At 42.9% G+C, this 12,836-nt stretch overlaps 1 protein-coding gene across 1 annotated transcript in view; it reads right to left on the bottom strand.

The window, feature by feature from the left end:
- Positions 1-11,953, bottom strand: part of OTOL1 (otolin 1) — a 31,877-nt gene extending 19,924 nt beyond the window's left edge. Inside the window, exon 1 of the mRNA XM_053309013.1 lies at positions 11,938-11,953. The gene's annotated coding sequence lies outside the window, so the exon portion shown is untranslated. The remainder of the gene's footprint in view (positions 1-11,937) is intronic.
- Between the last annotated feature and the right edge of the window lie 883 nt (positions 11,954-12,836).

Raw genomic sequence — 12,836 nt, 5'->3', positions numbered from 1 at the left:
CAGCCCATTTTCAGGTCTTTCCAGCTCTTTCCTCCATGGCGGGACTCTCCCTGGCAGTAGGGATGTGCATAAAACCGGTTCTCCTGGTTCGGTTCGGATCCGAACCGGGTCCGAACCGGACCAAGGTGGTTCGGTTTTGGTTTTGCCGAACCACCCCCATCACTCTTAAATTGGGGATGGGTGGTAGCCTCCACCCATTAGGCACTATCTACCAGCCCACCCCACTCCTTTGGGGCAGATCCACTTTCTGCCCCCAATCTGCCCCAAAGACACCCAAACTTCAAAAATTCTCAAAAAATCAGCCCTCTGCCCAATCCCCCTGAAATTGGGGTGGTAGCCTCCACCCATTAGGCACTACCACCCCACCCCACTCTTTTGGGGCAGATCCACTTTCTGCCCCCAAACTGCCCCAAAGTCACTAAAACTTCAAAAATTCTCAAAAAATCACCCCTTTGTCCAAACCCCCTGAAATTGGGGTGGTAGCCTCCACCCATTAGGCACTACCATCACACCCCACTATTCTGCCCCAGGCCCCACTTTCTGCCCCAATCTGCCCCAATCTGCCCCAAAGACATGAAATTTTCAGAAATTTACCAAAAATCAGCCCTTTGCCCAATCCCCCTGAAATTGGGGTGGTAGCCTGCACCCATTAGACACTACCACCCCACCCCACTCCTTTTGCCCAGATCCCATGCTATGCCCCCGAACTGCCCCAAAGTCACTAAAACTTTAAAAATTCACCAAAAATCAGCCCTTTGCCCAATCCCCCTGAAATTGGGGTGGTAGACTCTACCCATTGGGCACTACCACCCCACCCCAAAATTTTGCCCCTGGGCCCCTTTTTACCCCCCGAATCGATTCGGATTCGGATTAAATCCGAATCCGAACCAAATCAAGGGTGATTCGGGTGACCCAGATTCGGGCACAAAACAGAACAGGGGTGATTCGGTTCGGGTCCGAGCCAAATCACCCGAAATCCCAAATTGCACACCCCTACTAAGCACACACACAGAGAAGAAGCAGGAGGCGGAGTGTGGATTCTATGATAGCATATTAGAGTGGATTGATGGTGTCTCATTGAAAATCTCATTTGCTATCATAGAATCCACACTCAATACCTCAGAAACAAGAGAACCCTGTACCCATGGGGGTGCCCCTACCAGAGATCCCTGTACCCCATGGGTTAGAAACCCATGGGGGTGGTTGGCACCCTATGTGCACTACACCACCACTTGCTCTGGGCCACCCCAGCACCCCCATGTGCACTTATAGGGCTGCTGAAAGCTCCATTATAACTTATTATGAGGAAAAACCTTAAAGACGCATAAACTTCAAAAATCACTTAAAAATCACCTCTTTGCCCAATTCCTTTCAAATAATTCTGATAGCTTCCTTGCCCACCCTAGGAACTACCACCCACCACACTGCACTCTACGACACCCCTTTCCCCCCGACGTGAAGCTATACATTTGCTGCAATCCTAATTATTCTCTATGAGGAATTCAAAAACACTTAACAATTCACCAATAATCAGAGGAGTGTCCAATTGCCTTGAGATTTTTTGGGTGGTAGGCACCCATGCCTGTCTACCACCCACCCTGCTTTTGTGCTCCTAGGTCCTCCACAACAGGGGATATGGACTGGTTCGGGTCCCATTATACTCAATGAGAAAAATAATTAAAAATATTTCAAATATTCATAAAAAATCATAGGGGTGTCTGATTGCTTCAGGGTTTGCATGGTTGTTGGCACCCATGAGTGCTCCACAATAAGAAATAATGGCCTGGTTCGGGTCCCATTATATCCTATGAGAGAAAAATAAAAATATTTTTCAAAAATTCATAAAAAAATCGTACGAGTGTCCGATTGCTTTGGGGTTTGGTTGACAGGTACCCCTGGGTGCCAGCTACCATCTGACCAATTTTCAGCTTTCCGAACCGATCAGAACCGGTCCGAACCGGTTCGAAACGAACCACCCCCAGTTCGGTTCGGATTCGAACCGAACCAGGGGTGGTTCGGTTTGATCCGAACCTCCGAACCGGTTCGGATCTGAACCGGTTCGCACATCCCTACCTGGCAGTCTTCTAAATAGGCAATGAACAGTCTAAACATGCTTTGCTTCAGCATGGTTACTGCAGCATGTATCTTCAGACCAGACTCAGCTATCTATCTCTGGTGCAGGCCTGCAAAACTGCAAGACCCACCAAGCCAAACCACAGTCCACATGCCATGTACAGCAAATTGCTAAGCAGGCAGCAAACACAGGAGATTTAATGAGCCCCTGGTTATCCGCCATCTATGACTGTTAAATTGCATTTGGCTTGGTGTGGCACAAATTGTGCAGACATGATATGGCCTACACATTTCATGAATCTCTCTTGTAAATGGAAGGATAATTTTGTTTCCTGATCTCAGATGCAGAATAGTTTATCATAATAGTTTATGATATCTTACAGGCCCACATAATTAGGGAGGGGATGTACTGAGGGCATGTCTCTTGTGACATCCTATGCAAGCTTCCCAATACCAGCACATCCCTTTATCACATGGGGACAGCTGTTCATCCAAATGGCCTCTCTGCACATGGTCCAAATACTTGTTAAAACAAGTATTTGGAGTGTGTGTTAGGGATGTGTATGAAATGGATTCTGAATTTTGTTTCGAGTTCAAAACGAAATGCAGGTGGCTGAAATGTTTCGTCGAAACAGCGGTTGATTCAGCTGTTTGTTCAGCTGTTTGTTCAAAATGTTTTGAGTGTTTCTTCCATAGGAAACAATGGGGAAACTCAGAACACCCCATTGTTCCCCATGAGTAGCTCCTATTTATTTGATTGATTGATTGATTGATTGATTGATTGATTGATATACCACCCTTCCAAAAATGGCTCAGGGCAGTTTACATCAAAACAAAAAAAATTAAAATCAATTAACAATTAAAATCAAAACTAAATTAAACAATTAAAATCATTTAAACATTAAAATCATTAACATTAAAATCATTTAAAAACAACATTAAAAATTTAAAAACATAAATCTAATTAAAAGTCTGGGTGAATAAATATGTCTTCAGTGCCTTTTAAAAAGTTGCCAGAGATGGGGACACTCTTATTTCAACAGACTCTTATTTCCTAGAGACAATCAAGAAAAAGAGATTATCACAGTACTGCTGTACAAATATATTTATATATTTAAAAATATGCTCAAAACACATTTTTGGTTTTATTTCAGCCACCAGGACATTCATTTGTGTTGGGTTTGATTATTACTCTTCCAGTTATTAGAGACATTCAGCTATTGTATTCAGATTGATTACCACTTTTTGGATGTTTCTCATTTATTATCATTGAGATATTTGTATATACAAAGTTGCTCATTCAATATAACATGTATTGTATGATGTTTAGCCAAGCGCCTTTTTGTAAGATCAGGTAATGTATAAACATTGAAGTACAATATGCTATTTTGAGAACATTTTATTTGAATATATACAGCAGTATTGGGATATTCTGTTTTTTTTAATTGTACTTTACAATATTGCCTCCCTCTTTTAGTCAGTTCTGTATAGCTCCTAGGGACACCAAAGTGGGTTGGGTGGTAGGGCACGATTGTTGCTACCTACCACCCAACCCACAAAAGAAATGGGCAAGCAGGCAATTTTAAACAAATTTTTAACTTTCCCCCCAAACCCCCATAGATCACAAACCAATAGGGAGCCAGTGCCATAAAACCAATCAGTAAGGGGGAAACAGGCCACCCAAATGGTGCTTAAAACATTGGTGTTTCGAATCAAAATGGAGTTGTTTTGTTCCAATTTCAAAACAGGCCCTTTATTTAAAGGGCATTTTGTTTCAAGCTCAAGACACTTGAAATGGCCTATTTAGAGTTGAAACATTTCAATGTAGAAATGTTTTGCACATCCCTAGTGCAAATTCACATTCAGATGGACAGCTCCCCTCCCCATGCAGTAAAGGGACACGCTCAGAGGGCATTGGAATATCCACAGAGAACATCACAATGGGCACACTCTCAGCACATTCCCTTCTAATTTTCATTATTTATTTATTTAGTACATTTATATACCGCCCTATACAAAAGGTCCCTGGGCGGTTCACAATATAAAAACTATTAAAACATTAAAATAATTTAAACAATTTAAAATACAAGAAAAACTCTAAAAACCAAAACTTTAAAACTATAATCTAAAAGCCTGACTAAACAGGTATGTTTTTAGTTCCTTCTTTAAAAAAAAAAAACATTCAGAAAAGGGAAAACACTAATTTCATTAGGAAGCAAGTTCCAGAGTTCTGGGGCCACTCTAGAAAAGGCCTGGTTTTGAATTGCCACCAACCTAGCTGGTGGCAACCTCAACCAGACAGCCCTAGATGATCTTGAGAAGTGGTGGGGTTGACGAAAAAGAAGATATTATCTTAAATATCTCGGACCCAAGCCATTAAGGGCTTTATAGGTAATAAGCAGAACTTTGTATTTTGCCCAGAAACTTATTGGCAGCCAGTGTAGTTCTTTCAGAATGGTTGTAATAATATGATCTCTTCAGGCAGCCCCCGAGACGAACCTGGCTGCTGCATTCTGTACTAACTACAGTTTCCAAACTATGTACAAAAGCAGCCCAATATAGAGCACATTGCAGTAGTCAAGCCTGAATGTTACCAGCATATGCACCACTGTTTTAAGGTCATTTTTCTCCAGAAATGGATGTAGCTGGCATATCTGCTGAACTTGATACAAAGCACTCCTGGCCACTGCCTCAGCCTGAGAAACCAAGGAGAGGTTTGGGTCCAGAAGTATTCCCAGACTACGTACCTGCTCCTTCCAGGGGAGTGTGAACCCGTCCAGAACAAGCAGGTCTAAACCTCCCACAATGAGTACCTCCGTGTTGCTTGGATTCAGCTTCAGTTTGTTCTCCCTCATTCAGCCCATTACCGCCTCCAGGCAGGCGTTTAGGGAAGTTAGGCCATTTCCTGACAAAGTTGACATGGAGAAATAATCTCCATGTCCAGATAATCTGCTTCCTCCAAGACATTCTGGAGCTGAGACACCACCACCCTCTCACAATCACCTCGCCCAACCATGGGAGGTTGGAAACAGGTCTATAATGCTAACTTGGCAAAGAGGCACCTTTTAAACATGGTGATTCTCTTTATTTAGCAGGAGGAGAGTAACTGGCCCTATCCACCCCCAGCACAGTACCTCCAGTGATTGTTGCTGGTGTCTATTGGATGTTTCTTTTTAGATTGTGAGCCCTTTGGGGACAGAAAGCCATCTTATTTATTTATTATTTCTCTATGTAAACTGCCATAAGCCATTTCTGGAAGGGCGGTATAGAAATTGAAGTAGTAATAATAATAATTGCCTAATTCTGAGGGATCCAATGCAGGCCTCTTAAAGAGTGGTCTAATAATTGCTTCCTTATGACAAGGAGGCATCCTTCCCTCCCTCAGAGAAGCATTAATGATCTTAACCTCTCCAATAATCTCTCTGCTCGATCGTATAAACCATGTTGGGCAAGGTTCAAGAGGACAGGTGGTAAGGCACAGCATCCCAAGTATCTTGTCCACATCCTCAAGCATCAGAAACTGAAACTGATCCAATTTAACCATGCAAGGGGAGCTACTGGACACCTCCGCAGTAGACTCTGCAGGAACTGTGGAGTCTAGTTCAGCTCGAATATGAGATATTTTATCTGCGAAAAACTCATTAAAAATGTCACATCAGGTAACTGATGGATCCAAATACTCATTCAGGGGAGGAAGGGCATATACTAGCCCTCTCACAACCCTAGACAACTCCTGGGGACATAAGCTTGCAGAAGCAATGCAGGCAGAAAAGAACTGCTTCTTTGCTGCATGCATTGCCAGAGCATAGATCTTTATCATGTGAGATATTATGTTGATTTATAATGTGAGAGGGCAAGTATCGTTTGAACCAGCCCTATGTGTTGTATGTGTTTGGTTGTTTTAAAAGTTACCTAAATATTTTGCACTGTTGGGGTGAAGCTTTTCTATTTGTTGTATTTGATACTTCATTTGTTAGAAGTTTAGGATGTTGCATAAACCCCAAAAAATCAGGATATAAATGTTTTCAAATAAATAAAGGGCGAGTCTCTCTCAGTCTCTCTCTTGCTATCTTCTGTGCTGCTCACCAAATACTGAGAGAGACTCATCATTTTATCAGCTGGGAGGTGATGGATTAGGCCATTTCTGAAAGGAGATTTGGGGACACCCAGTGAATTAAAATGCATGTGCATATATGTATGAGCATGTATACTTTCATGTGCTAGCACTCTGCAAAAGGCCATGTGTCTTGAGTGCCCCAAAGTAGTTAACACCTTCAACAAGTATCCATGAGGAGGGTTCCAAAAAAGAAGTGCAACCCACCAGGCCCAGAACATAGGGCTGATCTGCATCTTTCTCTACATGACAGCTTTTTGAACTAAACTCATAGTGGAAGGTGTATATGGAACTAACCCGTGGCTTCAAACAGATAGGATTATAAACTGATGAGTCCAGCCTTTATTGCTCCATGTTTATTCCTAAATAGATCTTCCCCAAAACACCAGTGACTTCAAACATATGTGAGTATGAAGCTGTATAAAATAATTTATTTTGTTAGCTCCATTGTAAGAAGGGCTAAATTAAGGTTAGGTACGCAAGAAAAGAAAACTGTAACCACTCCTTTACAAGGTTGATCATGAGGATGTTTTCCGGGCTTCTGGCTGTCAATAGAAACAGAAAGCTAGCAATCATACAATATGTTCTATCTTCTGGAAGATTCTTTCAATCATTGCCTAAACGTGATTCATAATCATCATGCACACACAAAGGTCCAGCCTGCTTACTTCACAGATCACTTCATCCCCTGTACGGTGAGAGGACTTTGTGCCAATAAGCTGATAATAAGACACACATCTCTAGAGCCCCAGTGAGAGGGTCAGCCAAGAGCCAGACAAAAGAGAGGCTGTTTTTAAGATGCTGGCAACAGGTTGAAGCAAGAAGTGAAAGGTTATGTGGTCACTTCCCTTTTCAGGAGAGCCTTGGTATGTTCTACTCCAAATGGCTGAGGACAATCTGTGGCATTGTGCGAGTCCTGCAACTCAAACAATTAGTCAGGTAATGGCCTGTGAGGTGTACTGGAGCAGAACACCGACTTAAACACTCGGAAGGAAACTTTGGAAAGGCCTGTTACTATCAAATGCTACACGCCAGCAAACAGAACAGAAGAGTGGTAACAGTGGCAATGCCAGGGCTAACAAAAAGAGGAAAGAAACCCAGTAGTACCTGAATAGTTCTTCATTCACAAAAGCATCACACAAACACCACTGAGAAACATATAAAATAACTGCAGAGTCAGGCATAATCTGAGAAGTGCCAAGGAGTAACTTTCTACTCGACACAACCTTGCGAACATAAATGGCTCTGCAACAATGTTATTCGAAGCAAATCTTTGAGTTGAGACACCTTTGCTTTTTTCAGAGTCTGTTTCAAATGTTATTACACAGGAAAAGTCTTAAAGTAAAATATTTGGAAGGGAAGTACAGAGCAAGATAAGCCTGGTATAACAGAACAGAACAAGACACAGACCACTGGCCACCTAAAACCTGCCCCCTGAAGTTGGTACTCATGATAGTGGGGGTTCCTGATCCATCATATTCTGTTGTCTAATGGGGGGCTGTTTCAGATGATACCATCCACACCTATGCAATTAGGAAAGGCACGTAGCAAGAGCACATCCATTGGCATGTCCTCATGGATGTCTCTACACCCTCCAAGCACCTCCAAGCATCCAAATACCCCCTTTACACACACTTCAAATACTTGTTTTAAAAAGTATTTGGAGTGTCTGTAAAAGGGCCATTCACATGAACGGGCACCCTCCATGCAATAACGAGATGTGCCAGGAGGGCATCAGGATGTTCATGGAGGACATCTAGACAGGCATGTTATCAGTGTGTCCCATTCCTAACCACTTGGCAGGGAAGTATCATCCAAACTGGTCCAAACTGAAATTAGAAAAAAAATATCATTAAGAAACATTGAAATGTTAGTGTATTTGATACAGTATGTCTTTGTTTCCTTATGTTTCCAACATAAGAGGTGAATATTAGACTGATCCAGTACTTTCCCCCACTTTGAAATGTCAGTGTTTGGTGTGTGTTATTTGGCCATTTATTTAGATACAAGTCTCACCCGCTCCCAAACATTCAGGGTGGCTGACAAATCCGGTAAAATAATCTGTCTCTTTTATGTGGCTGCTACAGAGAAAGAGGGGAAGTCCAACAAGGCTCACCAGTGAGATTCTTCATCTAATTTTGCAGTTTTCACTTCTTAAAACACTCTCACTTTGTATGCAATTTAGATCAGATAGTGAGCCCTTCAACGTCAGGGAATAGCCAGCCTACCAGCTTGCCTTAGGGGAAACAGTGTATATTTTCAACACAGTTTGCGATCCCACTGAATACATCTTGCGATGAAACTAAATCAGGACCTCAATTATCTTCCCTCTCTTCCTTCTAAGGGTGCTACTGCACATGAGCATCAGATGCACTGAATCAGCAGACTAACAAAACCGGTGCCAGCGCCCCTGGTTCATGGAGACCTCAGTGCCTTTATGGGAGACAGCCAAACTGGTGGCTGCCACTTTTATTTTGACCTGCTCTGTCCTGTTAGCATAATAATTATACAGATTAACATATCAATACATATTAACATAATGTAACTGTTTTAAATGGTTTTAAATTGCTGCCCTGATTTCCAGGGTTTTTTTAGCTGTTTGAATTGTTTAATTGGTTTTATTCTGTTTTATAGTTTGATTTCAACTGTTAGCTTGTTTTAATTGTTTTTATCATGCTGTAAACCGCCCTGAGCCATTTTGGAAGGGCAGTATATAAATCTAATAAACAAACAAACAAACAAACATTATTGTGGCCTGCTGTGTCTTGTTGGCATGAGGTAGGACACTGGTTTCTGGCAAGACAGGCTGACATCTCACCTGTTATCTTTCAACTCACGAATTTAGACCCTCCTGCTAGAACAATTCCTGGCAGGAATAAAAGTAATATATAGATTGGTCTCAGGCTCTGTACTGGCCCTCAGTCGTTTTCCTCGCTGAAGCTCCTGGGCTCCTGCTCTTGATCAGTCAGGTTTTGCTATATGTTATAGACCACCAGCTCAGTAGCAATGTCAAGAAAAATGTCCATGCAAATGTGAGGGACCTTTCTTTAGCACTGTTCACCCTTTCTGTTCAATACACGTACCATCTGTGTACAGTATTTACACATACCGATCTACACTTATTCACATGTTATGTTCAATGCCCGTACAGCAGTACACTTCCTGTCTCTACCCTGAATTCCAGGGAGTGTGTACCCAGGTTCACTTTCAGTCATTCAGACCAAATCTTCTACATGTGTACTACAGACACCTGAACTCATGTACAAGATAATAAGGCCGTGGAGGTGACCGTGCAAGTGGTGGGCAGGGGAGGCAGGGTTGGGCCAAACTTTCCCCCAGCACCAGCACACCCACATGATCCCTACTGCTCCCGGCAGTATGGATTGCTAGAGGCCAGTAAAATGAGTCCCAGCCTCCAGGAATCTCTGACCTGATGCTGGCACTGGTTTTGATAGTGTATTGACTATCAATGAATCTGATGCTCATGTCTAGAAGCACCCTTAGAAGGAAGTGAGCAAGCAGTGCAATGCATTTAGGGATTCCCCCATGAGCTGGGAACTCTGGGCGCCCGTCTCTGTGTGCAGCCCAAGTATACACACAAACTTGGCACCAGGGTTAAGGGCACACTAGCACTCTTAACCTTGGCTGAAGGTGGGGTTAAAAGTTGGGTCAGGCTGGGTCGGAGTGCCAGGATCATGAATGATCCCAGCACTCCACACAAGCAACCCAACCCAGGCTCTAGCTCTAGCCTGGGTTAGGCTGCTCATGAGAACAGCCTTACTATCTGAATAGGGCTCTTGTGGGCTTTCCCTCCCACTTTCAGATTTGCATCTGTGCCCTTGTAGCCCCATCCACACATTATGTTCAATTCATGTACAATCAATGTACAATGTATGCATGTACCAATCCATATGCACATACAGTTCTTCACATTTTACAGCAATGCATTTCTCACCTGTATGCATTTGAGGGGACCTGATTCACTTTGTTAATGAACTCAGGTACAGCCAGTCACATAAACACATGTGCAGACACCTGTATGCATATACAACCTAATGTCCTAATAGGGGTTATGCCTGAAATATTTCACTTCTCCTTAGATACCTCCTGAAAATCTCACTTCTGCAACAGCTTTCCAAGGTCACCATATGGTATTAGACTGCCATCTTCTGTGCTATCAGTGAATGCCCTTAACACCTCCATCAAGTTCTTAAGAATATGAAATTGCCTCATGCATAGTCAGGCCATTGGTCCATCTAGCCCAATATTGTCTACCTGAACATCAACAGCTCTCCAAGATCTCAGGGAGACATAACTGGGTGACTCTGGGCCAGTCATGTATCGATCTGCCTAACCTACCTCACAGGATCTGGGGTCCATGGAGGAAAAGCAGGATATAAATGAAAATAAACAAACAAACAAACAAACCATTCCCAGCCCTACCACCTGAGATCCTTTCTTAGGAATGCCTCAGATTTTATGTAGTAGCTGTTTAGCTATAACCTCTTTTTCTCTTGCTATTTCTGTATCAAAGGTGTGCCCCCCTCTTTCCACAACTCATGATTTGCAGTGTGAATGGGACCACATTGTATGCTGCATGTATGACTGTGCATGACTAGGACATTCCTATCTAGATGCACATCAGAGATGACATACAGGCCATCATCAGACATAACATGGAACCGCGGGTCCAATGGACCCATGGTTCTGCACTCCCTCCCCGCCCCCCGTCTCCAATCCGCATTCAGATATTCAAAAGAATTGACTCTCTGCAGTCAATGAGACTGCAGAGAGGCAGGAGGGCTAGCTTTGGGGGCTTCCTTCTTGACGGAAGGAGAGCCTGCACAGCCAGTTGGGCTGGAGCTTCCTCCCTCAACTCCAGTTCCATGGGGACGAATCTGCCAGCATTCGGATGTGACACTGGCACCACAGAAATGGAGTTTGCGGTGGCAAAACTCCACTCTGACCGAAGGTTCAGAGTGGAGTTTGGGGAGGGAAACCATGGGTCCCTTTCTGCCACAAACTCCATTTTTCCAAATTCAGACATGCGGGTGAGGAAACCGGAGGTGAAGTGACTTCCAGTTTCCTGTTATGTCTGAATTCCACTACAGACTAATCTCACAAGTGGAAAAACATCTCAAGTGCACAAGGGGAAGGGCTGCTTCCCACAAATCCTGCCTTCCTTCTGCTTCTCCTGTGATTTCTCTTAAAAATATGTCCCTGAACATCGGGGGATGTTCACGGACATGTTTGGAAGAATAGAGGCAGCAGAGGGAAACTTCAGGAGAAATTGCCCCTTCCCTCTTGCATGTGCAAAACATTCTTCTGCAATGCAGCATGTATTTTGTAAAAAACCTTTCCAATAAATACATTTCCCCCAAATGTCTAATTTTACATGCACTTAATTTTACACTTCAACATTAATTACTTCCCTCTGCTTTAATATGCCCATTATTGTTGGGTTATTGGTTTTTGCCCATAAACGAAATAACTTAGAAATTCCACTTCCCAAAATTTGTCTACAGTGGAAAGCAAGAAAAGGATTGCTAAATATATAGTTCTTTGTGAGAACCCCTATTTCGAACTTTTCTCCAAGAAAACAACAACTATCTCGTTGCAACTATACACTTGTTTTATATATATAATTGCTTCCATGAATCAAATTATACTGGCAGCATCATCTGAAGCCCAAGCATGTCTTGCAAAAAGCCCTTATTCAAGATAAGGAAATGTTTGTTATTATCTCCTACCTTATGAAGATTCCCCTTATCAGGAGTTCCCACCCTGCAGAGTACATTGGAGAAGCCAATCTAATTTTCCGGCAGGCACTAATCTATTTTATTTCTTTAATTGCTTTAATCATAGCCAATGAGAAGGGGCAGTGGGCAGAGAAGAAACAGGATTGGTGGCTTTCCAGAACGTAACCAGTATGACCCTGAAATTGGAGTAAATGCAGATCAAATGCCATCTGCAGGTCAGGAGCCTGCAGCTGAGCTGGCTCTTTGGTAACTATTCTTTGGGCACTCACTACCTGCCCTCAGCGACAAAAGGGTTTCCTACAATAGCTGTGCTTTCACTAAGCCAATGTGGTGTAGTGGTTAGATCAATAAACCAGGACTGGAGAGACCCAGGTTCAAATCCTCTTTCATCCATGAAGCGCACTGGGTGATTTCAGGCCAGTCACTTACCTCTCAGACTAACCCACCTCATAGGTTTGTTGTGGGGATAAAATGAACTGTATACACTGCCGTAAGCACCTTTGGAGGAAGGGCAGGCTAGCCATGTAAAAATAAGCCACTGCTAATCCCATGTCGCATTTTTAATATGCAATAATATGTTGTAATCACCGTAATGACAATCCTGTAATGAAATGGTGAATCTAGTGGTTTCCTATGTGTGGTGGAGTTCGAGCCTCTGCTTGTGTCTGTCCACACTCCTGTCCAACATGATGAGAGTGCATGTGCTGTATGTGCAGAATGGAAGAATCATGGCATTGTGTATGTCTCATAAAGAGATGTACATGACTCATAACATCATACATAATGGGAGCTGTGGGTGTATATCTACACGCAACTGCACGTAAAGAATGTTCAGATTCATTCACCTTCGGACCACCCCTTAGAATGGCTTAGGCTGCACTCATATAAAC

Source organism: Hemicordylus capensis, chromosome 3 (assembly GCF_027244095.1).
Source record: "Hemicordylus capensis ecotype Gifberg chromosome 3, rHemCap1.1.pri, whole genome shotgun sequence".
In the NCBI taxonomy this organism is placed as follows: Eukaryota; Metazoa; Chordata; class Lepidosauria; order Squamata; family Cordylidae; genus Hemicordylus; species Hemicordylus capensis.
The sequence above is the reverse complement of the archived record's forward strand: the minus strand, read 5'-3'. Positions and strand labels throughout refer to the sequence as shown.